This window comes from Hypomesus nipponensis, chromosome 3, assembly GCF_054491055.1.
Source record: "Hypomesus nipponensis isolate SF chromosome 3, ASM5449105v1, whole genome shotgun sequence".
Lineage (NCBI taxonomy): Eukaryota > Metazoa > Chordata > Actinopteri > Osmeriformes > Osmeridae > Hypomesus > Hypomesus nipponensis.
This window is the reverse complement of record NC_140363.1, coordinates 7,799,917-7,827,219: the sequence shown is the minus strand read 5'-3', so window position 1 is coordinate 7,827,219 and position 27,303 is coordinate 7,799,917.

Sequence of the window (27,303 nt, the reverse complement as noted above, 5' to 3'; positions counted from 1 at the left end):
GTATGTCATCTCTCTGACCTGAGTTGCCAGACTAAATTTACTCCACACTGAGAGAAATGTGTCATGGTCTAACCTGGGAAATATGGAGAGTTAGCAAGGACAATGTTTGCGGAGCCAGCTGTCGCCGCACTCGTGTAGTCTTTCAAAGATAATTAGTGTTCCATTTCATTTGTATTGTTGAGTTTCAGAAGGTCGCCGCAAATTGCAAATTATGTCCGTTTGTCGTTCTCCCTCAATTAGTCAAATGAATCATCGTCATCAGAGCACAGATCTACAGTGACACAGTTTCTTATCAGCAGTGATGTGGTTATTTCCCCATATTGGTAACCGTGCAGAAGATAAATGGTTGCATTAGATTTTACACAACAATTAAAAACATTACTCCACAGTGTGTTCATCAAATTGCCATAATTACTTCAAGCTTGTAGATACTTTATGAATACACACCCACTGACTGAAGCTGAATTTCATTTATCATTCACATGAGAGATATTGATTACAAAATAACTTTTGTAATGTAATTGAACATGCAATATTCATATGGATTACTCATTCAATGTCCGCGCGTCTGATGGACCCATGCATATGGCAGGACAATTGTGCCTATGGCCGTGCCTTGACACCAACGGCTGTACCAAGCCCCAGACAAAGTTCCTGTTTTCCCTGCCCTAGTGTCTGTCTCTATGGGTGTTTTCCGGTCCGGGTCTTATCTCTCTCTCCTCTGGCTCCCTGCACCCCCTGTCTCTGTTCCAATCACCCAGCTGTTGTCCATGTGTGATTACCCGGCCCATATGTGTGTTCCCCTTGTCAATCCTTGTGGGTTCCTTGTCGTGTTACATATGAGTATTCCCACCATGTACCTGTTTTGAGAAATAAATATATTTTGTTTTTGGAAGATATTACCTTAGCTGCTTCTATCTCCTCCTGCACTCACACTGACAATAATATCCTTAGGGTAACTATAGCCATACACATTTATGTAGACTGTATGTGGCATTCAAAGTTCTACTCTCTCTTTGTCATCCCTGTTGGAGATAAAGATAACGAGGTGAACAAATCTTTCTTCGAGGTTCTCTCCCACTGGTCTCATTGGGTATCCTTCAGCTTAAGCTTTAGCTTTCCATCGGGAAGAACATCTTCAGGGATACATTTCGCTTTAACCTTCCACAAAGTGATACAAGAATAGTATGGTCTTTAGAAGGTACAACCTTGTGATCCTCAGCCCCTGCCAGCAAGCACATGTTGCACAAGATGTATCCTCAAGGTGCAGAAGTCAAAAGTCAAAGAGTCAGAAAGTGTGAGTTTGTTGAGAGCCCAACATGTCTTCTTCCATGTATACTGTCAAGACACTTATTGAAAATGTGTATCTTTTCTACTTTCTCTCAACTCATCCTGGCTAATAAAACTGTTTCATTGAGAAGAAATGGTAAATACTGTCTCATCATAATGTACAACTATGATATTTAACTTTGAAACTAATATTGCTATCGAGTACACTTGCATTACATATTGACTGAGGAGGTATACACTACAAATGTTTCGTATTCATTTTCACAAAACCAGTTACAGTGGTTTGATTTTGTACTCGCTATACAATAGCAAAATGGTAAAACATTACAGGCACAGTGTGTGTATTGTGTATAATATTTAGTATGTTTATTAGTGGTGGGTTAGTGCAGTGTTTTTTTTTTTGAGGGGATCCATCATATTTAAAAGATGCAAATAAACAAGTAGAGTCTGCATGAATACAAAAAAATGCATTTGCCTAATTGGTGTACTTGTTTGGTATTTTTGGTGAATACAAATGGGGGTTTTTTTGAGGGGGGGGGGGACAATAATCAACTACCTATGCCAACCAGATTCAACAGTTTGAATTAATGATAATAAATAATCCATCTCCCTTCTTACAAGACTAAGACTTTGCATTCTGTTACAGGGCAACTGCAATGCATATTAATACATTTCCAAGCCAATACATTTATTATTCAGGCAATATTATGAATGAAGTAATGAGAGTTCTCTGTAACATTGAACTCCATATTCCCTGCAGACACTTACTGCACAATGAATTATATGATGATGAATATGAATAACCGTGGGACTTGCTGAACTAAGATTTCTTAATTATCTAAAAAATTGGTAAAATGGGACCAGGTTAAATTGTTTGCCTCATGACATGACATGCACTCTTGTGCATTTTCATGTATAATATTTTCCTAGTCTTCTACATGTGGAAACTATAGAAATTAACAATTGAACAGGCACTTTTTTTCTAAATCTTGATACATTCTCAAAGTATTTGGGTCATGGCAAATTTAACAAGAAAAAGTTAGGAAGTACCTGAACTACACTTCAGAATTGAAATATAATTAAAACAATGACTGCATTTTAATTTGTTGTGCATTAACTTTCAAATTAAACCACACACCACATGCTGTACTCAACTAATACACACGCTGAGCCATGGTTATTCTTTGGTCTTCAGAGGGTCAACCAAGGTGCTTTGTCCTGGAAAAACAAACAGCAAAGACATTTAATCAAAGGGTGGAATCTGGTTGATTTGACAATAAATCAAATATCCTTGGAGAAATTGAGAGGACCAAACAGCACATCGCCCTTTTTGGAAGAGGTTTCATAAATGTTACGTCACCTGTCCATCCACACACCTCACACATACACTGGAGGAGATGTGAAGAAGATGAACATGTAAGACACTGGTCATAGGGAGATCTTGCTTCTAAGAAAGTATGCTTGCATTTTACATTTTGTTCTTAGAAAAAAACAAATAGTGTTTATGGTTAATTGATTAAATGGTTGACACTTTTATTCATAGTGACATACAAAAAGGGAATATAGTAAGTACAGCAGATAATCAATGACAAAAAGTTTACAATTCTAACAGTATTTCAGTGGTTAGTACCAAGGAACAATCTATATTAAACCAGACACAGTAAAACAATAACAAACTCAAATTTGAAATGACTAAAATCTGATGATGGGACAGTGAATTCAGTATTTCAGTTTTCCAATACCTTTTTAAACAATCGTTAAAGAGTGAAAACACTTTCCAAGGTACCTTTGTTGCATGTCAATGCTAAGAGCTTTAGTGATCCCTAAAGACCTGCCTTTTCCAATTCCATTTCATTAGTTTGCTTCAGAAGATCACAACCATATTAAACAGGCTAATTAAATCCATGCTTTGTATGCCACTTTAGACCTAGCAAAAAACAGACAAGCAGGTAATTGGAAGTAGAGCAGCGTTGTATGGTTGACCAGCTTTAGCATGCCTTTACTAGTGTATTCCATTTTAAACAGAAGTTATTTGTTGAGTCTCTTTTCAAACTTGTTCTTTGATACATAACCCCAAGACAATAGGCTGGACAAAAGAACCATTTAAAAATGGTTGAGAGTAAAATATTTTAAGGAGAGTACACATTTATTTTTGATAGAACACCATCCATCCATTTTCTTTCCGCTCATCCAGAGTCGGGTGGCAGTGGCAGCAGGGTAAGATTCCCTCTCCCCAGCAACACATTCCAGCTCCTCCTGGGGCATCCCAAGGCATTCCCAGATGAGATGTATAATCCCTCCGGTGAGTTCTGGGTTTCAACACAAAGGAATAACGGCTCTGCTCCTTGCTCCCTCTGGACATCTGAGTTTCCCAACCTGTCTCCAAGGCTGAGCTCAGCCGCCCTTTGGAGAAAATGTAGCCGCTTCTATTCATGATCTCGTTCTTTTGGTGGCTACCTTATGACCATAGGTGAGGGTTGGAATGTAAATCCACTGGTAACAAAAACTTGGCCTTCCGGCTCAGCCTCCTCTTCACCACAACAGACCTGTCACAGATCACTGCAGATGCCTCACCCATCCACCTATTGATCTTACGCTCCTTTCTACTGTCGCTTGTAAGCAAGATCCTGAGATACTTCAACTCTGCTTGGGGCAGCAACTCACTCTCAATCCGGAGGGACCGGTCCACCGTTCTCAGAACCATGGCCTCAGACATGCCGGTGCTGACCCTCCACCCGGTCCAGTGCATACTGAAGGTCATGGTCTGATGAAGCAAACAGAACCAAGATTAGAACACATTTAGTCAACGTTCATCTTCTATTTTGTTATCTTCATATCTTCCAACATTTAAGTAAACAGCCGTTCAATAACTCAAGGTCTCCTCAAGAACATTGGCTAATATTTGTCATATTGAAACGACAGGCCATTAGTAACTCCCACACCTCAAATGCACTGGACAGGTTGCTGACAGGAGACAGTAATAATCCGTGAAAAACCTTGAAAGACCTGGCTCATCACGTCATACTGTACATAGTTGCCCTGTTAGACAAAACACATTGAATCAATGCTGTCAAAATGAGAAAACAAAGGAATAAGTATGGATATGGATTTGGCCGAATTGTTGTATCCTACTGGTAAGCGCATGCCCATAGAAGTCATCGTCAGGAAAGTACATGCAAGCTATGTCAAAATATCTACTAACATAAAACAAAAATAAGATAAGACTGTAATGTGCCATGGGAGGGTGCTCACTGGTGCAGTTCTGTCCTTGATGGCTTGAGTTGTAGGCCAAAACCATTAGTGCCTATAGGATCTAAATATTATTTTAGTTTGAAGTGTTTTCATTATTCAGGCAGACTAAATGGCCAATATATCTCATCAATTTGGGACTTAGTACACAATAATTGGTGGTTTTGCATATGATCGACTATAGGTTTCACATTGACAGAATATTTACAACATTGAAAACATGATGCGGGCATTACATACTTGATTTGTGAAATCATGACCACATGAGAATCTATTTAACAAAGCTTCAAGTTTTTGCCCGAACCACAGTGGTTTGAACTAATCAGCGTCCTATGAGGAAGTACTGGCAGCTGTGGGCGTGGTTGATGTTAGCCTGTGATACAGAAATAGACAGATGGTTCACACTATCACCTGCCAAGTATTTAACCATAGCCATCATAACCTATAGGGCTTTACATGGTCAGGCTCCTGCTTGTCTTGCCAATATAATTCACCTACACACCCCCTTCCGGTGTCTTCGATCTATTAACCAAAATCTGTTATCCACGCCACACACTCGTCTGAAGACGAGTTTTTGCCGCTATGGCACCCAGATTCTGGAATGTTTTGCCAACCAGCATTAGATTTGCTGAGAATGTTGTCAGTTTTAAGGGACAAGTGAAGACTCACTTGCTCAGGTTAGCTTTTGAGTAATCTCTGTCTTCGGTCTATAGATAATTTGTATCTGTTTTTATTAAATTAAATTTATATTATTACACTTTTATGTTATATTGACAATGTACATTGTAAAGCACTTTGTGACCTTGTCTGTGAAAAGCGCTGTATAAATACATTTAACTTACTTACTTACTTATTTTTTTAAGTGCCTGCCCTTTTCCAAACCGTTTCCAAGCACGACGTCCCAGATGGTCATCTGTAACAAATCATCTGGCATGTCAGCTTTTTTCAACCTGCTTTGCATCGTTCAGGTGTTCTTGAGACCAAAGACTAAGATGCAATGACAGGCACTGTTAAATATGTGTACGTGGTTCTAGATGAAGTTTGGATGAGCAGTTTGCAAGAAATAAATATAATTGTGTTTGCCATCATGTAGAGCTGCACTAACCGATGGAGCCTTGGATCCCTTCAATATGGTATCCCAGTGGTCTCCACGCCAACTGAGTAACATCTGCATCTGAACTTTAAAGCCCTTTGTGCTACGATGTAAACCTAGCTATTGACTTTGACTTCAATGTCACTATCTCAGAATGTACCACAAACCGTTTTTCATAACAGGTATTTTGATCTCTTGATTTGAAGGAACCCTTCAACCCCAGTCATATCAGATTACCGTAATTTTAATAGGTCTCCTTTTCTTACTGACATTACAATAGGGCTCATTTCTATTTAAATACAGGAGGCAGGTGTCCCTCCATTTTTGTCTTATTTATTCATTCAATTTGTCAAGTCAAAACGCAAATTGAGATAATTTTGACCCTCATTACGCTACTGAACTCATTTAATTGTTTAAATAAGATGTATTTAATTACATGCTCAAATAGTTATATTGTGGATCCCTTAAGCATAATGTTAAAAAGTACAGGAGGTGAAAACTCGATAAAGATAATTTCACTGAGAGAAGTGATGTGGTGAACAGCATAATGCAGCATATTGCTGTACAGTACAAAATGAAGTTCTTCATAAAGCTAAAGTGACATAATCTGGCCCTTTATCTTCACTAGATGTTGAATGCTTCTATGAAAATATTGTGTTTGACAGGAGTGTGTAAATAATTTGTTTTACCGTTGTCTTTACTGTAAAATGTGTATTTTGGAACCTGTCTCCCCACCATCCCTAATCGGTCAGAAATCATACGTGGATACAGTAACATCTTCTGCATAATTATCATAAATGGTGATTAGATTTTGCACCACAAATATTTTTTTGTGTATGTAGCAGAGTTTAAAAACTCAAACAAGCGGTTTTCCAAATTGTATCCACATAATATGATTTTTATTGTTTTCCAGATACAGATTTTATATAGCCATTCAAACGAGGAATCCAATCTCTATTAATCCAAAATGTAAAATGCGAAAAAAAGAGCAAACTTTTCATATCTTTGTAGTGAAAAGGTGAAGGGGCAGCCTTATTTTAAGTGGCTTATTATTATGCTTGCTACTACTGTTATTAGAGATGCACCGATCCCCCACGTCTGCTGGTTACCATGGTGATGAAAATGAACTGCCGTTGTGATACTTGAAACCCATGTTTGAACATGTTTGAAGTTACTTTGTTAAAGCTTAAATCCTGCTTCATAGTATGGGCCTCTGGTCTCATGAAGGCTGAACTTCTGCGTTGTGGGGACACCATTTCCTCTAGATCTTAGGTCTTAGCTATGTGATTTAAGTGTTTCATAATTCCATGCCAAACTAATGCACTCAACTTTACAGTTCCACCATCTATGTTTAACTTCTAACTTGTTTACTATGTAGATTGATAAGTTGAAAAACTCTGATTCCTTCAATATGTAAGGCACAATGGTTAATCTTTAGTTCAATTTAGTTTAAAGTAATAGAGCATTATCTGCATAAGCTAAATTGTATATATCATTAGATCATAGCAACATAATTCCTTTGTACATGGCAATGGCTATGAATAAAATATTGGTATTTCAAAAATAGAATAAAAAGTGGTGGGACACTAGCTGCGATAACCTAGTGCATTCTTTCTGGTCTTGTCCCCAACTTTCAGGCTACTGGGCAATAGTTTTTGAAACACTAAGCGAGGCTCTTGGAGTGATGCTGGAACCCTGTCCACTTATAGCAATATTGGGGACTGTTTTTGTCGTACTTTGAAAGTCTGAAAGAGTTGCCCACTGGGTGAGTGTCCCTAATTGTAACTGAGACCCTCCCCTCCATCTATCTTTTCTTACACGTTTACTTATTCATTTTATAAACCATTCTTCTTTCTATTCATTGCCTATTTACTTATCTCCTTAAAAAAATGGTTTGTTTTTATGAACATACCAACTGCCAATGGCCGGGTTTCCCAGATTTGGTAAGAAGCTCTTAACGTTCAGAGCTTCTTAGGAGCGCTCTAAGAATGCTCCAGAACGCCCTTAGAACGCTCCTAAGAAGCTCTTAGCGTTAAGAGCTTCTTAAAGAATCTGGGAAACCTGGCCGGGGGGGTATGGGGAGGGTGGGTGAGGGTAATCTTGTTCGTGTTGTTTTTTTTTATGAATGAAAACATGGAGGAAAAATGTACTGCTTGAGATAGCCTGTATTGTGTAATTCCTTCAATAAATACATTATAACAAAATATATATTATCCATTTAATTATTAAACACCATTCTTCATTAACAAGATATAGACACTTAAACAATCAATGTGTAATTTAACAACTGTTATGAATTCAGCATGGTGCTCATAGATACAAGCTGTAATGTACAATTTCACATCTCAATTCGAAGCTCTGAAAACAACTCTGAAGATAAAATTCTGATGAATTAATGATGACTGGATGCCAAAAATGTCAAATAGGCCACATCAAAGCAAACACATTGATATCAATGGTCTCAAATGGAGATCTAAAAAACTGTTACATAACAAGATGACATTCAGATTGCACTGCGTCAATTTTCCCTATCCGCGATGGGGGCAGAGGGAGCCACCAATTGGATGCATCAAAGTCAAAAGACCTTTAAAAGCTAATTAGTTTGTCCTTTCAGGAAGGATTATGTGCTTGGGTTATTATGTGCTTGGATCCCATCTTTAAAGGATTATGAAACAACTTTTGGGGTATGATTCATAGCACATTCTCAGATGGCTGTGATTAACCAATAGTGTGTTTGTAATTTTGAGAGTCTTTGAGAGAACCACGAAGCAGCAAAACATTATGCAATCACTGTGAATGAGCAGAGACAAAGCGTGGATTTAATACAAATAGGTGGACATTTGTTGCTCTTCATTCAAGATCATTTACACACATACACATGTACATTTTCAAGTATGCCTTGCCTTCAGTGAAAGGTACTGTAATGAGTGAATAGGATAACAAAGGGGACCACAAATAGTTTTAAAGTACAAATATAATCAAAACATTGGTGATCAGAAGTACGCTTGTGACAATGGGGTGCAACATGAGATTTGCGTCCACTCTTGAAAGCGGTTCAACAAGGTGAATAAAGCTGATGTTTAAAAAAAAATGCAATGTGGGCCAATGCAACCAGTTAAAACACCTACTATAAATGGTAGTCTGGTTTAAATGTATGCAGGTACTGAATCTGATTCATCCTTTCCCTTAGGACCAGTTTTCGTCAGAGGTTTGTGTTTGACTCGTTCAACACATACAGACAGACCCCCCCCAAAAAGGTCAGAGGTCAGGAAGGTCAGAGAACAGAGTTTAAAGTCAAAAGAAAAAACAAAGATAACATACAGTCGCAAAGATTTGTCATTCAATCAGGCGGACACTGCATCCTAGACACTTGACTGTCATCAGTGCAAAATACAAGTTACCGTAGGAACACACATTAATGAATAATAAGACAGAATACATGAACAAATAAGGCAATACCTGGTCCACTGAATTAACATAGGCATATAAGAAATCCTTGATTTCTCCTACACCACTTAGAGATAATGTAACACAGGGGTGGCAACTCTCTCCTGCTGCTAAATTGGGCTGTGACTTTCTCACAGAGCCATTGCATTGTGGGACTGCAACAATGCAGAAAACAGCAATTGCCCTGATTGGTTCTCTCTGTGTGTGTTCATACACAAAGGATTTGTGGGTCGCCCAGGATTGATGAGCTTGCATACATTCGAGAGTAATGAGCCTGCTGTGAGTCATAACTGTAAGACAGCCAATCAGAAGAGAGAAGGAAGGTGAGTTTACATAATGACTTTGATTCCAATTTACTGAAATTGACATCCACATGAATGAATCTGGAACAAAAAAAATAAGAATTTGAAAGAGGAATTCTTTCTTTTCCAGTCTGATGATGAAAAGTTCAACCATCAATATTGACTTTAGTGGGACCAATTCATTTCTGCACAAATGTAATACTATTGAATAGTATGAGGATTGACGATAATTTTGCCAGACTTACTGTAATTACAGGATTCATTATTTTAGAAATCAAAATGGACTCATCCCTTCAGCATTTTGTCTTGTTTCAGAACGCACCTTGTCAGTTAAGATCACAAATGCAGACGTTCAATGTACAGAAACTGACAAAAGATTCTTGTAATTCAAGATCACATTTTGACATCCAACTAATTCAAATTGGTCTAATCATGTATTATTATGTTATGGTTCTGCTATGGTTATGTTTGGGTCCTGCTTCAGAACAGCTCTCTGCCTGAGAAGCCTGTCTGTAAGTGTGGTGCTTCAGCCAATTTAACTCCAGTATTACATATGTGAAAACGTCATTTTAGACAAGTCAAATGTGTAAATGATTATTGTGAGATTGTGTTGCCACTCACACAAACAATAACTGCCCCCCATAATTTTTTTTTACAACCTGATTTCACCCAAATGTAAAGCAAAAGAGAAAAAAATGAGAAATTTCCTTGGCTATTTTTCAGTCCTGTCTCGTACATCCCTGGCACAATGTCAGAGCAAAATATGATGAATGGATCGAATAAAAACCTTGCCGGGCCCCTGCTCACATCTCTTCTTTGATTTGCACACACTGCTCGAGCCTTCACAGCTGGTTTGGAACTGGGTATCTATATATGTATCTGGGGTGTGTGTCTCTGTGTGTATGTGTGTGGTTTGAGGGACTGCTCTCCCTGGGTTTGGTAGATAATGGCATTTGTGATGGCTGGGGACCACCTGAAGCCCCCCCAACAGAGAGAAGAGCTGCCAAAGCTGGAGTGTGGTGGTGGCCATAGTCCTGCTGTCAGGAAGGAACTGTCTACTGGAGAATGATGACAAGGCATCCACGACGAGAGGGAAATAGCATGCAAAAGCGAGTCGTAAAGAATGAGATAGCTTGAAATAGATAGGGGAGGGAGAGAGAGAGAGAGAGAAAGAGATAGAGAGAGCTAAGGAAAGAGGGAAATATCAATATTGATTGGGGGCAGAAATGGAGGGCTAAAAAATAGATAGAGAAATCTATGAAAATAAAAGAGAATACAGTGATGAAAGCCAAGACGTGGATTCAGTTTGGCCTAGCTTGCAGAGAAGAGGCACAGAGGCGCACTCTGCACCCGTTTCTCTGCAGCCTCCATTTGTTTACGCCACAACCATCCATCCCTCTTCCCAAGATTCTAGAAAATGTCCCTCCTTACTCAGCCTGTAAATCCCAAACATGGCAAGTAGCACTCATAACATCCATCTGCAGCATGGGTACACAGATAAGCCTGATGATTGGGCATTCAAGGCATGTTTTTGTGGTGATATCCAGTGCCTTGGCATACTCAACAAGGCACACAGTAACCTGGCAGAAGCTGGAGTGGCATGTAGTGGTCCAGCAGATATGTTTCTCTCGCTTGTGTCAACCACGATATAGCTCTTTTGGGAGGATAATAATTTTGTAGAAGAGCCATGAAAAAAAAAAAATGCAACCAGTATTATGTAATCGAGAAAAAAAGGTGTTGAGAAGAGAAAATATTGGTTTTCGATGATAAAATACTTGATTGCACTAAAACATACTGAAAACCAACATATGAAGTATGTAACATCATATTGAGAACAAGTGCTAAAAGTGATCAGTGCCAAGGAATGGTCTGCATTTTACATGCCCCAACAATCCCTCACTACAAAAAAAACGACAATGTTTTTTCTTTGTTTACCCTGCAGATAAGACTTAGAAAAAAATTGTTTCAAGTATAATATAAGGTTAGGGTTCATAATATAAAGCACTGAAAAAATGCAACACGTTTGATAGAGAAAGACTTGACATGTAGAGACCTTGTAATGTTATACCAAAACCTTTGACCTTGGCGACGGCTCATGAGATATTAATCTTCGTCTATTCGTCTTTTTAGGATCTGCAGTAGGTCGGTTGTGAACAATGACGGATATATCTCTCCTCCTAAAGGCTATGCTGTCACCTTTCTGAAGGGAGGCTCTTTGTCTTCTAATGACTTCTATCTCAGGATTTCCTCTCTAGGAGAAGGGGGTTGAGGAGACTTTCCATAGTAAATGAGTGCATGGATGACAGTTGACATTGTAATAAAGAAAAGGGGAGGGGTACCATTTTGACACGATTAAGGCTAACCTTTAATATTATGGCATTGAGACGAGCACTTTCAACTGTCGTGGGAGGTACTGTGAGTTAGAATCCTTTTATTTCATATTTTCTGCTGAATCACGGATACTTTATAACTACCACAATAAAAAAAAAAAACAGAATCACCTTCACCAGCAGAAGAGAAATGTCTGCCCTTCATAACCCTAAGGTTGTATTGAAAATATATTGACAAAGAATGAATCAAAGCACTGCAGTTATATTTAAGGAAACATCCCCGGACATCCCTCAATGTACTTAATAGCCTCACACAACTCTGGGAAGTGGGAAAACACTGACTAAACCATTCATTAAACTATTATACTGTGGTACTGAATATTTAAGCATCATCCACATTTAGAAGGTACACGATTAGTGTCTTAAAACCATCACGGAAAATTGTAACAGCCATTTTTCTGGGGGGGGGGGAAATAATTAACAAAGGGTGTTCCTATATTACATCAAAAATGTATTTTGTCTTTGATTATACTTCTGTTTGGGTGAGATAATTGCATGAGGGAACAGTACAGTTTAAGGATGAATGTTTCATTCCATTATTTTGGCCAGTGGTAAGGCTAGAAAGCAAGTGCTGAATTTACAATCTCATGCTCAATTTGTAGAGAGCCGTCCAGGTTACTGCTCGGAGCCTTGGTAAACTAAAAAGTAAGTTAGGCAAAATACAGTATAAAGCTCATGAAGACAGCATAGTCATTTCAATCATACACTACACTTGTTCGGACTTAACCGCACGCATTATGTCAGATATATAATCTAAACCACTGCTGTGTAGTTTCTTAGACAGAGCAGTCAAACCCCAGTCAAAGCCAGTCTGGTTGGGTGAGGAGTGGTAGGGATAGTGATTACAACAATATCCCAGCCCATTTGCCCTTTATTTTGTAGTTAAGTAGTGTTCCTGAAATACATTGGAATTTTGAAATCAAACCAAAGTGATTTGTGATAAACTGAAGGTATGGGTCCAACACATGACATTGCTAATGTTAATGCAGCCAGAGTTTGAGTTCTGATGGGAACTTGTGGTGTCCATCTCAGGGTCATCTCACTAGGCTCTCATAAATGTTTTAGCAGGTCTGGTCAGGCTCGAGGTCGCTGTCACAGAGTAGTCTCCAGAGAAACACACTTGTCTTGCGGGATCAGCATGAAGAGAATTTATTCCCACCCTTCCCTGATGATTTGACATGCTGACTTTTTCAAAACTGCCAAGATTTCAGAAAGCCCAAAGTATATAAAAAAGACACGTTTGACCTACAGTTCCCTTTTCAAATTCAAGTTGGTATCATTACAAATGCTCTACCTGCTGATACTGTATGTGACATCTGCTGCTGACCATCATTTGAAATGCAATTTGTGGAAGGGTAGGCACTGCATGCTAGGTATAGATACTTAATCTATATCACCAAGCTGTGTATGCATTCTATTAAAAGACTATAATGGATCCCTAGAAACTTTACCTCTCATCACAACACTGACAACTTTTTTTCTGACTATTAAGAGACTCTCCTAGCCACTGTAATTCAGAATGTCTGTCAGTCCCTGGTTTTAATGAATAAAACCAAATAGATTATGCATCAAGATGTCTGCCTGTAGGATAACACTGCGTTGCTCCTTGGTTGGCGTGGACTACGTTGGGTCAGGAAACACAATTTTAATATAATTCTGTCAACTTATGATAAATGAAGTATTCTGAGTGTCCCACCTATTTCCTTATGCCAGAAAAATGTTTAAAATTTCACGCAATGTCCTCCATTTACCCTTTTGAAAAGGTAACTGATGTTGGAGCCATCCAAACTGTCACCCAGTGTATTCAGGAAATACGACCACATGAGTGATTTGACATTTCGAAATGCTACCAAGCCGGCTGTTTGTAAGAAAACCCTTGTGAAGATTTAACATTATCAGTTGCTTTTTTAACAAGTCGGTACAGAGTATGTCAATTTACCGCCACAGTCGAAACTTTACTGTGAATGATGTGGTGTCAGAGTGAAGAGTACTGACGTTTCCAGAACTTTGGGACAGCAACATTTGAAGGAAAAAAAGTTACGCAAAAAAGTACATTAGCCCTTAAGTAAAGCCAACTTAATTTCTGTATTAATATTTTTTTAGAGGTTGTATTTACTATTTGAGGACTGAACAGTACAATTCAAAGTACATATACAATAAAATGTGAAGTACAACCAATATGTGCATGCATGTCCACAGTATGTGTGAGTAAGAAATAAAAAGGTGTTTGCATTATGTGTGTGTGCTTTGACAGTGTGGGGTGGTTCTGGCAGGGCCTTGCACTGGATGTTCCCTTGCAATAAACATACTGCCAATGCTGAATTATGCAAGGACATGAACATGTTTTAAAGCTGACAAATCATACATTATTTAGGTAGGAGAATTACCTTTGTCGGTACCCACATTTTTACAATTTTCATTGTTTACAGCTCCCAATGGAAATTGTGACCAAAACATTTGTCTTTTCACAGTAGCACACTAGAAATATGCTCCAATGGACAGAGCAATTTGCATGCAGCAGTCAGGCAGACTCCTGCAGTAGTCCCTCAGAGAAGGAGTGACAAGGGACGGCTTTCGGACGCCATTCCTCTCAAATGCTCCCACTTGAGACTACTGTACCTTTAAAAGGCTCCGCTGGAGATAACGACATTGCGAAGGAACCCGTAAATGTCTAGCTTTACCTGAGGGACGAGCGTACCATTACCCAGCAATTCCACAGGGGCTTCTCACTGTAGAACACCAACCACACTTTACTGTTGTTTAATATGTTAGCAGTTACCCATTTTGCCCTCACTTACTACACTTTCCTCATCAGTGCCTCTTCATAGTAGCAATATTACATGTTGGCCTGCTGGGAACAGCGCATTGGAGAAATAAGGGCAATTTTTGCTTCATGCAGATGCACAGCAATAAGTCTGCAACACAATTCCTGATGGGGAAGGAGAGAGAACAGCATGGGTAGCCACCTGTGTTTTTATTGATAGAATCAAACAGTTTATTATTGAGATGAATGATGATGCATAATGTTGCAAACAGCAGTAGATTTATCCTATCCTTTTAAAGACTATATCTTGGTAAATATTACCTTCTTTTGCACCCAGATTCCTTGAAGTTTCTTCAGCAACTTACTATCAATTTAGGAAATAATGACTCATTATAAAAAATATCAATTTTCTTACAATACCCCTTCAGCTATTTTGAATATATCATAGTATGAGGTATATTGAGCAATGGCAGTGCTACAGTGGTGATGTGATATAGGAAATTATTGATTTGATTTCTCCATAACATCTCTCTCATAACCCAATTATATTAACTAAGTAAGTTTAATTTCTTAACCCTGTAGAGCACAGTATCTATAGCATTGTGTTTAATTACATAAAATCACTTTTTCAACCTAATGTAAACTTCCATGATGTGTAGAACTCATCGAATGTTTAACAGTATTGCTCTTATGAACCACCATAGCCACTGAGATAAAGACAAATCAATTAAGGGTGTGTACAGGTGTGAATTATGACAACTTACCAAACACTATTGCCTTTAAACTGTTTAGGATTTCCATCCCTCCTACACAATATACTTTATTTATTAATTTCAGAACTCTTAATTGGTGTAGTGTTGTATGGGTGCTAAGAATAAGAGGGCACCACCTTGATATTACTTTATGGGAGATCAAGGAAAACATATTAGAAGATCTTGCCAAAGAATGAACATTCAAAGCCCTGTAATGCAGGGATCATGAGACTGAGTCTGTGAGATTCGTAGTTTGTAATGAGAAGTGTATTTCGGAATTTCTTGGTAAACAATCCTTATGATGCTTGCAGTCATCTATCATTTCTGACTGGAGTCATTTTGTCCTAGAAAACCCTTTGGAACATATTGGAAAAGATAAGGATGCCATACAATGCAAAGTGGAGAGGTCCCCCCCCTACTCTTTCCATTGTACAGCCATGAGCCATAAAAGAGGGGACTATTTGCATATATTGAAATTGTTTGCCCCCAAAAAGTTTTAACAACTATGAAATGTGCCTTATTGTATTCCAGTATTCTTTAGAAACATGTGAAAACATGCTCAAATACTGAACCAGCAAACAAATGCATTTTGCAGTGACAAATGCAAAACGCATTTGTCACTGCCAACACGTATGGCCACGGCTGTAAGGCCATTTGGTGATGTGTTTAGAGCAGATTGGATGGTGGTGAGAATGCTGTCTTACTGTTGTGGTGCTGGAAGAGACTCTGCTACATTGGGTTTACTGTGGTTCCTGTTGAAGAAGGCGACCTTGCATTAATGATGATTCTTACAATAGTGTCAGTGTCAGTCAATCATGAAATACTTACAGTATACTAATGTGACCTCGAGTAACCTGACTCTACCACTTAGTTGTTGAGTTTCAACCTAAAAATGATTAATTCAGTGTATTGGGGTTAATGTGATGACTGTATTTTATTACTTGTGCCAATCTGCACCCTCTTACCACACAGCTGAACATTGCAGAGAAAGGTCAGGGGTCATTTGAGTCTATAGTGGAGTAGAGATTCCTCTGCAAGAGGTGAGGAGGACATTCATTGGTTTATTCTTTGTCAGCCATTATCTACCGCCACCCTGCCACCACACACACACACCTTCCTCACTCCATGCCCCAGGCACAGTGACAGTTTACACGTCCAGGGGCATTACCATAATAGCCGTGCTGTCAAAAATATGGCGCGAGACACATCAGCCATTATTCTCCCACCCTCGATTGCTGACCTAACCTTTTCACTGTGGCCCTTTCCAATGGACATTAAACCAGTGTCCACCATATCACCACATTGTCAGACAGTAGGTGCAGGTGAAGTAATAGCATGACAGTTGTTGTTAATCTCATTGAAAGGGGAGTAGCAGGAGCTCCACCTCAAGTGAAGGGATGGTTTACACTGCTGGTTTCGAAAGTACAGTATATTCTGCAAAATAATAAGACTGTTTTCACATTCAATTTTGCAGCCTACATTCATGTAGGTTGAGTCTGATTCTTGCAAAGTATGTGGAGTGACCTGTTTTTTTATTGTGAGGAGAATAATATTTAACAATTTTGTAGTATCTCAGGAGGTGGATGTAACAAGCTTTACTGCAAGTAACAAGAGTTAGATACTTCTGAATGCCATGACAAACCTTAACTGCATACCTGTCGATTGCCTTTAGTTGGCCTCCCAACGCTACGGTCTAGATGTTGAGTTGCCAGCTGTACTATAAAGCCATGTGTTAACAGGAACAACAGGACGGTGTTTAGCCAAGAATGACTTATATGATAAGACGTTCTCTGTTGAGATCAGAACAATGTTACATAAAATGAGTTTCCCAATATTTCAGGTACAATAGTTATCTTTTACATACAAATTGTTTTTGTCAACGTTTTAAAAGCAACTGGTCTGAACAAGTATTTGCCTTACTGGTGATGGGCATTGGTTTAGCTCTCTATTTTAGACCTACTAACAAACTGCAGAACAGCTTACGCCATTAGCATTTCAGATTTGAGCTCAATATCAACAGCGACATTTACCAGAAGATGTGCCTCCAACTCTTCCCCTCTGCTCTCACATATGTTATGTCATTTGCAACATGCTATCAGCATCTGATTCAGAATCTTGACATTGTGATCATTTATTTGGAGTAAGCAGCGCCAGTCTGCTGAAAGTTATGCCTGCACACATTCTTCCTCAATTCAGTTTGTAATTAAACCGTTGCTGGTCTTGTGTTTTGGCCTGCCCTTCCGGATCTGGATCCCTAGCAGCAGTGAATATACTGCATCAGCTATTATCAATAAGAGAACGCTAACCTCCTGGACTTCCTGTGTTCACAGTGAGAAAAGTCTTCCAGACTGGCCTTTATGGAATAGTGTGGAGTTTGCAAACATTCTCTCATCATGCACCAGAACAACCTACATTAACATCCCCAAACTGTATTTTATGGTCTACTACAACCTGTAATATAACTGAATAATGGTCTTGACCATTTTAACAATCTGCTTTGTTGATATGGAGCTGTGATGAAGGGGCCATCAACAGCCTGAGTACACCAAGTAGCCCTAGCTGATCCAGCTCACCTGATTCTATTGAATGGTCGTTATAACAACCCATTTATTTGAATAGGTGTGTTGGAGCAGGGAAACATCTAAAACATGCAGGACAGCGGCCCTCGAGGACTGGATTTGGACACCCCTGGCTTAGTGTGACTGTGGGCTGTGGGCATGTTCGGTCTATCTCTCTCCATTTTCCCTGGTTACTGGTTCCCAACACACCTGTGTCTCGTTCCCAATCACCCAGCTGTATTATATTCAATCACCCTGCCCTAAGTCTTCCAATTGGAGACCCTAATCACCCTACCCTATGTCTGCTCCTCTTCGAAGTCTTTGTCGGATTGTCCTGTCAAGGAGGAGCAGAACAGAGTGGACCCAAACATAGACGAGCATCAGAAGAATTAAGTTAATTACTTTAACTCAAAAATATATAATAAATGCAACAAAGGTACACAGTTGAAAACCAGGAGGAGAAACAGGCGATCATTTACCTGTTAATTAGCAGCATCACACATATGTGATCGTTCGAAAGCGGGCCCTACAGACGACCGTCGTCACACGTGTGATTCTGAACATTCCAACCAACTATTTTCCAATTGACAAAAACTATTTGACAAACGTTATAGTATGGCTTCAAAATGTACAATTAGGAGGCCAACAAGTAACACTAGCCGGTAGTAACATTGCTACGAGTATTATGCTAGGTTGCTAGGTAACGGAAGCTAACAAAAGCTCGGTGATAACTCACTCTGGTGGAAGCGTCGGTAACATTTAGAACTCACTCCTCTTTAACGAGAACATTGGGACTGAAATAGATTAATCACACAAAGGCCATGACCAAATGGACTAACATGCGGCCGTGGCTGGGATACCAGGCCCTTGTGCTCTCAAATCAAGTGCGAAACCTTGGTTCTGTCCAGCATGATTTGTTAACATAAACTTGGACCATGGCAATAAGGGTGTCCACATATGGGGTTCGAAGTTGAACAATGATTTATTCATCTAAAAAGGTTGTCATTACAAGCTATGGGATACAAACACAAAGGTTCCCCAAACCACAAAAAGGCAGAAAACAAGCTCACAGGTCAAGAGGAGTCCAAGTCCAGGGTCCACAACACTTCCATTTCTTTAGCAGTGTGCATGTTCTGTTTAGGAAGGTCTTGAATACAAACTCAAATAACAAGTTTTATAGGTGAGACACCACATTAACTCAAATACACTCATACTACTTGTAAAAAGCAAGAATTAAGAGGTAAAATGACTGAGAATGGACATCAGTGAGCATTTATCTGTATACTATTTTCTTGTGCTTATCATTTTTAAGATGACCTTTTCAAAGATTCATATTGACGTAAACTGGTTCATGGAATATGTTTTAATAGTTTGGTGTCAGAAGTTTCCCCATGACCTTCAAAGTAAAGTAAGTAACACTTTATTTATATAGCACATTTCATACAAGAATTGTAGCTCAAGGTGCTTTACATTAAAACAACAAAAGCAATAATACAAGTGATAAAAGTAATAATTAAAAGTACATAACATTTACAAGTATTAATTTAGCAGATGCTTTTATCCAAAGCGACTTCCTAGAGAGAGCTTTACAAAAAGTATGTAGGTCAATGATCATAAACAACGAGATAGCCCCAAAAACATTGCGGGTAGCCAAAACATGAAGCATACATTCTGAAAAGCAAACAAATTCCAATAGGAATAAACATAAGAGCATGTAGCTAAACAAATGACAAATTAAACAACATGGACCTCAAAGGTGCAAGAGTGTACCTGTAGAAAAGCAAGCAACAATTATATAATTTACAGCGAGACAGTCAGTGTCTCTGATGGAGGTGGGGAGATTATTCCACCATTGGGGGGCCAGACAGGAGAAGAGCTTGGGTTGGAAGTGGGCGCTCTTGAGAGGTGGGACCACCAGACGGTTGTCAAAAGAAGACCGAAGGTGGCGGGTGGGGGTGTAAGGCTGGAGGAGACTCGAAGTAGGCAGGTGCAGTCCCGTTCACTGATCGGAAGGCCAGGGTCTTGAATCTGATGCGGTCCATGATGGGTAGGCAGTGGAGGGAGATGAGGAGCAGGGTAATGTGGGAGCGTCTGGGAAGGTTGAAAAGAAGGCGGGCTGCTGCGTTCTGAATCCTCTGGAGAGGGCGGGTTGCACATGCTGGGAGACCGGTGAGAAGCGAATTGCAGTTGTCCAACTTGGAGAGGACAAGTGCTTGGACTAGCAGCTGGGTGGAGTGCTCAGACAGGTATATCCTGATCTTCCGGTGAATCTACACGACCGGGAGACTGCAGCAATGTGGGCTGTGAGGGAGAGCTTGTCATCCATGGTAACCAGGGCTGGTCCTTCCGGGGGGAGGGGGGGGGGGCAAATGTGCTAGGATCCGCACTGATGGTAACCCTGAGGTTCCTGGCAGAGGATGAGGGGATTACCGTCGCAATGACACGAATATCATTTTTCACCTCCTCTCTATTTCTATGATACTGTACTATGATTTATTGCTCAGTATTCTTGACATTGTTGAATGGGCTGAAAATGGGTTTAGCCTTTTATGCTCAATGTTTGCAAGGCAAAGTGTATTGGTGATGAAGTGTATTAGTATTACCTGACATGTCTGTACAGCTTAGACATTTTATTAAAAGTATCTAAATTATTTGTATTATGGTTCTATTATTATGAGGCATCAATTGCACCTCCGTGAAGCAAACATTTACCTTTAGTCATTTAGCAGACACTCTTATCCAGAGCGACTTACAGTAAGTACATGGACATTCCCCCCGAGACAATCTTTTAGTCCCACAAATGGCTCAATCTAGTATTTCCAAAATACTTTATAGGTTTATCTGTTGCTCTAAAAGGACAGATTTGGGTCTCAATGCCATTCTGAGTAGATTGTGTGGTGGATAGTTGCCTGCTCAATCATGGGCTTTTGAGGATTGGAAGCTTCTCAAATCAAGTGTTTCTGTATGCAAGAGGCAACGCATAGCTCAGGGCTGGTATCAAATCAGATGCTGTTTGTATAACCCTTTTTACAAGCTTTGTCACAGAGGGCTTCACACATGCCCATAGAACTGCACCTAAACCAACTTAAACCCCTAAAAGAAGAAAAGGAAAAACTCCCAGAAAAAAGGGCCAATTCAGCACAGAGTCAAAAGGCTGAATACAATTATACAGATAGAATAGAGATAAAAGAAAAAAAAAGTGCAATTGAATGACAGTGAATCATAGATATTCAGAGTAAACATAGAGAGAGAGAGAGAGAGAGAGAGAGAGAGAGAGAGAGAGAGAGCGAGAAAGAGAGAGAGAGAAAAGTAGAATTAGAGGATGTGGAAGAGCAAATACATTTCAGTAACTGTAATTGCGATGAGGTAATATCCTGACATGGTTCATAAGTATTAACTAGACTGACTAAAATAATTTTCCAACATGGTTTCAAATGACTCTAAATCGTCCTTTTTAGTACTTACAAAGTTTCTCTAATCGTTCCTTTTAAGAGGACTTCACTGATTCACAGATAGCTATAAATGGCATGGAGGTTCAATTCAGGTGCCCACCAGTTCTCATTGTAACTAATTAACTTTGAATGTCACATTTCTTTTGGAAACCGTGTAGGACAGCAGACGCGGCACTCTCGTGATTTGTAGCCTTATTGAACTGAATATCTGTGACGATTACCTTGGATATCCACAGGGAATATCTCTTTAACTTCTTGTCTTCCTCTCTTAATTTTTGGAGCATCTCAATTGTCCAATTACAAGGTGAATTAATTTGATTGCGGTGTGCAAAACCCTCTGGCTAGATTAGCCCTCAAGCCCTGCACACCTGCTTTTCTCATCAATGATCTCCATTCCCCTAGATGTTTTAATTAGTCTGAGACAAGGTTCAGGCTTTGGGATGTTGATGAGGCAGATGTTAAGGGATTGTAGGCCCCCCCGCCAGTTGGACATGACCATACTCCACACCCTCCCTGAGCTACAGTTTTTGTTTTTAATATATATATTAGGGCATTTCTGTTGTATTAGGATAGTGAGGTGTACATATAGTTTATGGTCCAACTGTTAATAGAGCATGTCAAAGCAAGAACCGATGAACTCCAGAGGACTGTCTGTAGCCTTCAGAGAGCACACTTTGTCAAGGCATATCTATCTTGGTATGGTTTTTACAATTCTTAAAACCTTTAAAGTTCCCGGGAGCATCGTAGCCTCCTTAATTGTGAAATTCATAAAGGAACTAACAGGCCAAGAAGGGCCTTGCTCAGGGATGTAAACAAAACCCAATGGCCGCTCTAAAAGATCGAGATTTCAGAGAATTCCTGCTGAAAGGACAACCAACTCTGAGGCACTCCAGGCCTTCATGGTATAATGTAGATGGAATAAAAGCAATAAGACCACCTACCTGGGGTTAACGTGTGTGTGTGTTTCTACACTGAGTTGAATCTGTCAAAAACTACTCAACGCAAGAAAATGCGTACCTTAACACCGTTTAGACACTTTGTACGCAATGTTTTCAGTCAGAGTGATGAGTGTGGGGTTGCCGCAACCGTCTGAAGTGTTATCTAAAGTAAAGCACAACAGACTTCGAAAAGTGAGAATGACAATACCTGAAAAGATGTAATACCAACTTTACCTTACCAACTATTTGAAGATCATAAACAAAAAACTTTGGGTGTTGGTCAGTCCTATATCAGTGTGAAAGAAACTTTGGAAGCATAATGCATCTACAGATAGAAAATTATCAGTTCAACCTGTTAAATCCATATTGAAGCACAAGCAATCTATTTTAGTCCACTGATTTATGGGGGTCTTCATAATCATAAATTTTATATTCCTTTACCTTCAAATTTTCTTGTGTGGCTTTGGGAGCCGTTTGACTGTGAGAGGATTTATCTAGATTTTTCTTTTGACTGACTGCAATTATGATTTCCGATCGAGTTGCAAAGCACAGCAGGTACAGAAACACTGTGTGAGTCCACTGGAAAAGCCAGCACTTCTCTAAGCTGTCAAATGTAGACTGCTGTGGTGGAAAAAAGTATTTGATACACTCCATGAATACTAATTCACTTAAGGAGGAGGAGAAATAACTTGAAGCAAGATTGTGGGCAAGAATGGCAAGGCCTGTCAAGGGGTAGCTGGAAAAAAACTTGTGAGGGAGAGAAATGGCACTCCTCCAAACTGCCAGTAAAAACTATACATTTATACACCAAGCAAATATATATTCCTAGCTGTATAAGTTGGATGACGGAAATTGTCTTCATGTTCACACCTACCAGCTAACAGCAGGTTTAGTAATTGAGAAAATTAGCAACTCGTGAGACAGACCTTGTTGTTAATCTGGGCGGACAGCCAAACGCCAGAGCATCAATTAATTGAATAGTTAATGTCATGGCAACAGCTGGGTGTGTGTTGAAAAGTGGCAAGGTTTCCTGGTTTTCCGAGTCAGGCCAGAATGGTTGTAGCTTTGAATGCCAGGACAGATTCCTCATTGAAATTCCTTGTTTATTTTCTGTGAGTAGTGAGCAGTTGCAGGAGCTGTGGATCTCTTTCACTCCATGGACATGAAATTTAAAATGTTGTGTTCTGATGATCTGAAAAAGGTTGAGTTGTTGCAATGGCTAATTCAAATATTTTTCAGCCTCAATGACAAAATCCTACATTAACACATTTATCAAGGTGGTTGTTGTAATCCTAATTTATACCTATTGCTTTACAAATTTCATATAGATTTGTGCAGTGACACCACACTGCATACTTCAGCGTTCACAACGAATAAGAACCAGTACTCTGTGTTGAGTCTGTAACCATCTGACTAACTGACCCTCAAACAAACCAATTTCTCTACTTTCTATAAGATGTTAAAGCTAGGAGGAGTTAGCCACAGAAGGTATCCAATGCTAAAGAACAAAATAAACAACTATTTTTAATGTAAGCAACTGTGTGAAGACTGAGTGAACACAGAATTTGTATCCACACTTCATAGGTAAAGTATAAAGTATGTGTTCATACAACTTGTTCAATTCTAATAACATTTAGAATACATAAATGTTGGTCCATCCATTCAAAATGTTATTAAATATTATGCAGATATCTATTTCCAATATCATTGAGATATTACACAGCTCAATTTCACATATTTTGAAAAGGGTGGAACATGGATTCACAGAGCTGCCAACTCTCACGGTTTCGCTGTGTGACATGCATTTCAACCATTTCTCACGCTCTCACACCACACCTTGTGTATCTCACGCTGAAAAGGCAACGCCAAACAAGTAGCCAAGCTAACGTTGTAAACAATAACGGACGACGCGCAGGTTAACGGAATGAAGCAACATTGACGCGCAAACAGCCATGTAAACTCGCCTTGGGGAGGGGGTTGAAGCTCGCAAATCCTCGCCTCGCTTCGGGGGCGGGGGTGGGGGCGGAAGAGACAAATATCTCATGCCAAGGTTTTTTTGAAAAGGCCTCCAATACTCTTAAACTTTGTCACCTTGTTCACACTTTTCCAATCTCATCTGTTTCCTCAAATGAAAGATAATCCATTACTAAGGTATCCATTCATAACAGTCAATGCAATTTCAATTCCCACACCATACAATCTAAAAGGTAATACTCTTGTCACGCACACCCATCCACAAGGCTGAACTCCCTCACTCAACACGGTACCAATCAATTGTGTATAATGTCCTCGGCATAATCCAATTGGCTCAAGGACCCTTATGATCCTGGAGATAAAGGAGTGTAATGTCTTTCCAATTCCCCGTCTCTGACGCCCTCGGACGCCAACAAGCCTCCTTGACCAAATGCCTGTCATGCGCAACCCCCTGGCACAATCATTAGTGTGTTATTATTTATTATTATTCATTAACCTGCGGTCAACTGTCGAGCAGAGAGAAAAAGGGAACTGACTGTGCTACCTAATGAGGGCCATAACTCAGACTAAGTAGAAAACTATTTATCAAGCCACAATAAGTAAAGGGAGAATCAGTTTTAGAAGACTCAACTCAAGCTTTTAAACTTTGTGTTATAAATAGGCCCCTTAAAAGTTACAAATGAAACAGATAACTGTTCATTTCTAAACTTGTGCGCTTCAGACTATTTCAATGTACAGTTACCTATAATAGTTTATTTCAGAACTTTATAAATCCAACACATTTTTTAGGTGGGACTGAAACATATACAGTATGTAGGCCCTCTTGAAAGGTACTGTGTAAAGGCATGCCATTTCAAAGTGTTACATAGTAGACAGATTTCAGATATACTGTTGTTAAAACTCACACTTATGGCTTCAGCTCTGAATCTCACTGTATACTAATCTAAGATTGACAGTAAAATCCAAGAATAATTGTATAAACGTTTCAGATACTTAAATGTAATAATTTTGACAATAACTAATGACATAAGGCAGGTTATTGTGTTATAATAAAAAAAAAACTGTCGACGTTAATAGTTCAGGAAAACGTCTTTCTTCTTACTGTCAGTCTACATACTGAAAAATATTGAAACAAATGCAACACATAAAACACTGATTCTTAAAGCCTGTGTCTTTTACATGATAAACAACCTTAATCTCAATAACGAGCAGCCTGCATGCACAACTTGTTCCTAACTGATAGCAAGTGCCTCTTCAATATTGATTATTTTGGATATGTGCTAAATTAGGCCTACTAGCACAGACTCAGACTGCCTCGTCCCAGTGGTAATGACATGGGTGAGATACTCATACCGTGTGCTTTTCCTCTCGGCACATGTTCTGAGATCCCCTTCAGTAAATCTACGCTGTTAGATTTTCAGGATGCCCTTTCCTTCTGAACAACTAATTGTCACCCTAGGTCAAATTACGTTTCTCTCTAAGCCATAGGGGCCTCCCTAACTTTTTTTGCAGACTGTTGAGTTTTTACCTGATGCTGAGGCTGCTTTAACACCTATCTGGATTTAGCATCAACCAAGTGCGTCCTGCACACGCCCGCAACACATCAGCTTTATCAGTAGCTGCTGTGTGATAATTACTTTAACTCCTACAGGATAGGATATCATCACCCTGGTGGGTGTTACGCATTGACTGTGAATGAGGTTCGACACCTAGCCAAACCCCCTTCACAGTCCCCCATAGCTGTTTCAACATCAGAGAAAAGTATATCATTCACTGTAGGCTATTTGAATTGTTTGATCATCTGCACTGAACAGAATGTGTTTTGGATACCTCTGGATAAAATCCCTTTATTAATTACATAGTCTAGAAGAGTTCCACAAAACATTGTTAATTGTGCAATGTAATGCTAATGCATCTAATGAACTACCACTCATTTGCATATCTTTGTGGGGCCCGCATTGCTGTGCAAGTCATTATCATGCATAAACCGTGATGAAAATGACTACACAGTAACTAATCACTGTTCTGATGTGTAAAAATTCTAGCTGCCTTGTGATCTCAAACGAAAAGACAACAACAACAACATGATAATCATAATAGTCAGATAACAGAAATTGAACTGTTTTATAAAAACTCTGTTTGGGAATTGTAACAGATAAAGGTGAAGAAGGTCGAGCAGGACTGGAATTGTTGAAAGGGTTTTGAAGGAATGTGTGAAATTACTTGGTTTTACATGCTGCAGTCAATTAAAGACTGCAACTCAATGCAAAGATGGAATTGCGGTAAGAGCAAAATCCGAGGGAATTAACTCATAAGTAAAGTTTTTTTTACTGTCACTCACACAAATATGAATGTATATTTATATATGTATATATATATATATATATATATATATATATATATATATATATATATATATATATATATATATATATATATATATATATATATATATGTCAGAGGGCGGTTTCAGTAATGACATAAAACAGCTCAAATGCTGTCCAGTGCAGTCTGGGCGATAAAGCAGCTTCAAAGTGCCAGATTGCTCACTCTGCCCACACTAATCCCCATTCTAATCACTCAATATTAACTGCCAGAGGACACAATTACGTGTGTGCATGTGTGTGTGTGTGCGTGCGTGTGTGTGTGTGTGTGTGTGTGTGTGTGTATGTGTGTGTGTGTGTGTGTGAGTGTGAAGAGAAAAAAAGGGAGAGGGTAACAATTGGAAAGAATTCCAAAGGTCTTTTTAATTAGAGACATATTTCACACTTTATGCAGTTGAGCAAAAATTTGTCGGCAAACATTCTCTGCAGTTAGCATGAGACTAGAAGGAAGAAGAATAGAAATGTTGTTGGACGTGTGTACAGTGTATTGTACTTCAGATGACTTCTTGACATTGTTATCTTTAAGCATATAAACTGTTTACAACTAGCAATATTGTTGTACTATTCAAACAGAAAACTGATGTCTATGTCTATAGCATTTTGCATTGAATTCCATTGAATGTCTGGATGTGTGATCTTGGATAGCACATGGCATGTGTTATGTGCTAAATGTTTTCAATTTAAGCATTTGTAATGAATGTACAGACATG